Source organism: Pteropus vampyrus, unplaced genomic scaffold (assembly GCF_000151845.1).
Source record: "Pteropus vampyrus isolate Shadow unplaced genomic scaffold, Pvam_2.0 Scaffold41, whole genome shotgun sequence".
NCBI classification, from domain to species: Eukaryota; Metazoa; Chordata; class Mammalia; order Chiroptera; family Pteropodidae; genus Pteropus; species Pteropus vampyrus.
In genome coordinates, this window is record NW_011888822.1 from 8,744,507 (window position 1) to 8,750,423 (window position 5,917).

At 34.8% G+C, this 5,917-nt stretch overlaps 1 pseudogene; it reads right to left on the reverse strand.

Moving 5' to 3' along the window:
• Positions 1-992: 992 nt before the first annotated feature.
• LOC111738671 lies at positions 993-1,111 on the reverse strand (annotated as a pseudogene).
• Positions 1,112-5,917: the final 4,806 nt, after the last annotated feature.

Below are 5,917 nucleotides of genomic sequence, written 5' to 3' on the forward strand. Positions count from 1 at the left end.
CAACAAAACTATAAAAGTATGAATTGTCTCAAAACTTTTATTTTCATCAACACAGCTGTTTAGAAACTGACTAAAGGATATGCTATAGCAAAAATAAAAAGAAGAAAGGGAGAAGGAGGAGGGGAGAGGTGGGAGGGGAGAAGAAAAAAGAAGAAAGAGGAAGGAGAAGGAGGAGAAGAAAAAGAAGAAGGAAGAAGATAGAAACAAAGAATCCATTCCAAAAGCTTGTTAAAACAAAGTCCCAGGATCAATTTTTCAGCTAGCCAGAATAAAAGAAGCCACAACGGAGATGTCTGGAACAAAATGGAATCTGATAAGAAGCATAAGCTCAAAACACATATGTGCAAATAAACAAAGCAGTTAGAAACAGTAAAACTGTCCAAGAAAAGAAAGGTAAATTTTAGCTATCAGAGTAAGTTAATACGGAAAATCTAAAATGGATGAATCAAGAAGTCATGGTATATGCATATTATATAGAAATGGAGTGTTAATAGAAAATCTAAAATGTAAAAAAAGAAAAGAATAGTTGCAGCTGGAAAGTGGGACTAGGGATATTAAGCGATTAGGCAGTTGATTTTTGAAATATATACCAGTATTGTTTTGATAAATTTAATCATATATTTTGAAATCCTAACTAGCTTTGGTGATTTGCAAAGCCATCAAATCTTACATTCACAGCTAAGTCCTTATGTGTATGCACGCATGCTCATGCACATGTACACACACACACACACACACACACACTGAATTGTCCTTTGGTATCCACAGAGGATTGGTTCCAGGACTCTCTGTGGATACCCAAATCCTTGGATGCTCAAGTCCCTTAGATAAAATGGTAGAGTATTTCCATATAACCTATATTTGAATATAGGCTATTACAGTACACTGTCTATACATCACTTCATTTGTGTATATTCAGCATAGTGCTCGGCACGTGGAAAATTCAAGTTTTGCTTTTTGGAACTTTCTGGGACTTTTGAAAAAAAAAAAAACACTTACAGCACCTGGTATTCCTAGGTAGTCTCCCATCCAAGTACTAACCAGGCCTGACTCTCCTTAGCTTCAGAGATCAGACGAGATCAGGCTCGTTCAGGGTGGCATGGCCGTAGACTCTGGGACTTTTTATTTTTCAATATTTTTCAGAGGGCTGACTATATATACAGTACATATGAGTGTGTATGTGTGTGTACAGATATATGTACATACATATATGCATAAACATAAAAGCTGACTCCTTCACATTTGATAACTATATCTCAACATCTGTAAGTTTTCTATTTTTAGCAAATTGTTTCTATAATGATAAGGTTATTTTTGGGTAAAAAAAATGTATCTCTATGTGCTGCAATTTTCAGATTTACTTAAGCAGTCACACAGCCACATGCGCACACAGTTCCTTATGAGAATAAAGGCAAAAAATTCTTCTTAAAACCTCTAAAACAAAAGTGGAAATCCTAATAATGTTTAATCGACATTAACAATCTTTTCCTGAGCACCATCTTTTAGACTATAAGCTTTGTAAGGGTAGGGAACACTACTCCCTTTTTCATGATTGGATCCCCATAGTAATAGTCAATAAGTTCTTCTTTTTAATCACTCTTTTTATATATGGCTTACACTAATACTAGAAGACAATTACTACATCAAAGTTGCTTAAATGGCAAGTCAATAGTACCTTTATATCATGAAAACCCAGAGAAGACTTCCCTGCATGAGACTGTGTGCCCATCCTCTAGGCTAATCATAAACTCAGACTAATTTTTTTAATTCAAATATAATCTTATTCAAAGGCCAAACCTTTGTTAACTTAAAAATAAAAGGGTCTTTCAAATTGAGAGGCAAAAAAATATTTGAGATCAATAAGAATAAGTATTTGGAATGCAGTGATTCAGGCAAGAGCCCAAATGGTGTTCCAACTAGGAAGCAAATGTAATGAGTATTTATGATAAACGGAAATGGAACAATTACATCAATAGAAAGAAGGTGTTTCAATTGTGCAGAAAAGCTAATATAGTGATGCTAATTTTAAATATTTTTAATTTTCAGTATCGTGGTCATCAGCCCACTAGTCATAATAACTGCTTTCTTGTTATCTTTGCAAACATTTCTTTGGGACACAATATTGCTCTAGGCCCAGTTCAAAGTTACTTCACCCTGTTTACACCTTTCACATCATTTATTTTGATTTGTTAGTTTTTTAAAATTTTTTATTTTGTTTTGTTTGCTTTTAATTAAACTCGAGAAAAACACTTTGTCAAAGTGCCTCTCCCTAAAAACACAATGGTTTTGGGAATGATGCCCAAATAGAGGTCAAAATAGAATTGCTTGTGGAGGTTACACATTTTAAATGCTGTAAAGGGTAAAAGTTTATCACCACCCAGAACTAGTTAGTGACAAAATGTTTTGAAATGGCCAGGAAAAATCTAAAACAATATTCCATTACTGATAACATTGATTATTTCTGATGAATGAGACCAAGAAAGGAAATTTTTAGAATAAGCAAGGATTTATTTTAAAATTAAAGAAAATAAAGCAATCATAAAAACGGAAGTAAATAAAGCAGAATCTCTCTTTATAAACGTACTGAAACAGTCAGTAGTTTTCAAACTAGGGTATGTGGACCCCTGAAAATACACAAGACTTTCCAAGAGGTACAGGCGCAGACAGCTTTAAGGGAATCAATTTCCAGATTATTCTCCATACATTGTTTGTTTCTTTGTTTTGTTTTGTTTTGTTTTGTTTTACCTAAACACACAGGATGTGCCTATGACAGAGGCATGCCCACTCTCCAAACTCAGCTTACCTTCTCCTACTTTATAAAGGAAGAATAACTTTTGCGTAGCCTATATCTCATTATGGTACTAGGAGTAAACATGTCTAGATTAACACCCAACAAAGGGAGAGTTTGAAATTTGGCATCATTGAAAGGCCCCTCCCCAATATTCATCTCATTAAGAAATGAAATTCCAATAAAACTTTACTCTTGAGAAAGAATTTCAGATTTCAACTAAATAAAATCAAAATTATTACAATAAAAAGTCACAGTTAACTTCAGCCCAGTCATTACTAAAAGAGCACACAGTACCCCCTATTACAGGGAAGAATCCTCTCTAAAACCAGGTACTCTATTTCGACCCCAACTGGGGTGTACTAAAATACAATTCTGGAGTTAGTGCAGTCTCACAGGTTAAGGGTTAAATCCTCCACAAGACTTTCCCTATTTCAAATGCCAAGGCACCCACACTTCTGATTAGCTTGGCAAAAAATTTAGGGGTTATCGTGAACCACGCCCACCCCACCCCCCAAGCTTTAATAATTCACTAGAACAACTCACAGAATTCAAGGAAGCACTATAATTATAATTACATTTTATTATAAAGGATACACATAGGGTAAGGTTTAGAAGGGTCCTAGATGCAGAGTGTCCATGCCTTTTTCCCTCAGATTCAAGACATGTCCACCCACTCCCACCAGCACATCAATGTGTTCACAATCCGGAAGCTCCACCTAACTTGGTATCCAGAGTTTTTAGTGGGATATCATTACACAGTCATAACTGATTAAGTCATTTGGACATGTGATTGAACTGCATCTCCAGTTCTCTTCCTCTACCTAAAGTTCAGAAGGTTGAAAGCTCCAAATAGCTACTCACATGTTTGGTCTTTCTGGTGACCAGCCACCATCCTGAAGCCCTCTATCAGTAATTAGCATAAGAAAGACAATCCTTTCACTCAAGAAATGTCAAGGGATTTGAAGTTCTTGCCAGGAAGCAGGAGAAAAAACTATATGTACATTTAAGTATAGTTGGTATACAACATTATATTACGTTCAGGTGTATAATATAGTGATTTGGCATTTATAAGTGATCACCACATTAAGTCTAGTAATCATCTGTCACCATGCAAACTTATTACAATATTATTGACTATATTCCCTTTCACCTATTTCACTCATTCTCCTATCCTCCTCCCCTCTGGCAACCATCAGTTTGATCTCTGCTTCTATGGCTCTGCTTTTGTTTTATTGTGTTTGTTCATTTGTTTTAGATTTTAGATTCCACATATAAATGAAATCATGCAGTATTTGTCTTTCTCTGTCTGACCTATTTCACTCAGCATAATATCCTCTAAGTCCATCCATGTTGTTGCAAATGGCAAGATTTTGTTCTTTTTTATTGCTGAGTAATATGCCACATCTATTGATGGACAGTTACAGTCTTTATTATGCCACGACAGGTAAATTAAATTGTGGAACAGGGACAATTTAATTCAATTTTTAATGAAATTCTGAATTGGGATAAGACTAAGAGCTGGACAACTTAAGAAGAGCTAAAAAGGACAGGAAAGCGAGGAAAACAGAACAGTGACGAAAGAACACTGGCAAGAGAAAGAACTGAATCAAGGAGTAAATGAAAGCCTAAGATCAGAACAGTTTTTTCAATATATTTAGTTTTTATACAGAAACAAAGCATTTGGAGGGAGAAAGCAAACAGAAATGGACTTTGCTGCTTCATCTAGAAGATGAACCAAAATGTTCACACTAGGCCTAGAGGTAGGCATAGGAAAGCCTAGCAATAAAAATAGGGATCTCTTTGCCAAGCTCCAGTCCTAGAAGAGGTAGTAATCCTTGGAAAGGAAGCTTCTGTCTAGAAATAACTGATAAAGTCAATCAGCAACAGAACACTGGAATTCACAAACTATGTTAAATGTTTATGGTATAGTTATTACTACGGTATTATCAGTACTGTAGTATTTTTAGTACTATGGTACTGTTAGTAAGAAATATATGACCATAACAGAGAGGCATTTCTTGTGGAAAGGAACACTCTTTCTATGCTCTGTACTCTTAAGAAGTAACACCAGAAAGTAAACCAAGACAATGTTATTAAATGGAATAACCAGTAAATGTTAAGTATGCAACCCAAATCTTGCCTTCTGCCTATTAATAGCAGAAAAGAAAAGCAATAAAGCAAAGATGAATTAATCAACAAATGGTATTGAGTCAAGTCAGTAGCCACCTGGACAGAAATAAATCTGAATTAATATACTGCCATACATCAATATATAATCCAGGTATATTTAAATATAAAAGCAAAAATTTAAACATAAAATAATAAAACATACATGCACTATGAGAAAAATGACAGCTTTTTTTTCATTCTGTGGTAAGGAAGCCCTTTCTAATCAAAACATAAAACTCAGAGGCAAAAAGAGAAAAAATATATATGTGTGAAAAGAATTACATAGCAACAATGTTTTTTAAAAAAACTAATATAGTTAAGCATAGGAGGTGGCTTCACTTGTGCTTAGGATATAGAAAACTGCAAAAGAAATCCCCACAATAATAAACAAACAAAAAGCCAGATAAACTACAAAATTATAAGGTTTTTTGAGCCTATCACACAGTCACAAAAATTCAGGTGAACTGAATTCCAAAGGATGGCAAGGCTCTCCAAGGACATGAATTTTTTCACTTTTGTCAGAAGCAGAGAGAAAAGGTGGCTGACATAAAAGCAGATAATGAGAAAATAACTAAAATTTTAACCATTTTTAAGGATCAAAATGTAAGCTGAGAGCCCCAGACACAATAAAAATTTGCACTCACTGTTTTTCAAGGTCCTCCACTGAAGAGAAGTTAAAATAGAGACTCTCTAGGCAATACAGTTGTGAGACTGGTGATCAGCTGTCACTGGGGAACAACACATGATTCATTGTCGTACAACTTTCTCACATACTAAGCAAAAGTCATCTTCGGTCTCACACAAAGTTAGGTGATCACTGTCAAGGAGGTAGAAAAGCTGAGTGACTTTGCCCACACAGCTAGCAGACAAAAGCCATCAGCCACTAGAGGAAAAGTAAGAAAACCTACTTATTTCCAGGATCCTATAATGATTAAAAAAAAAAAAAAAAAAAAAAAA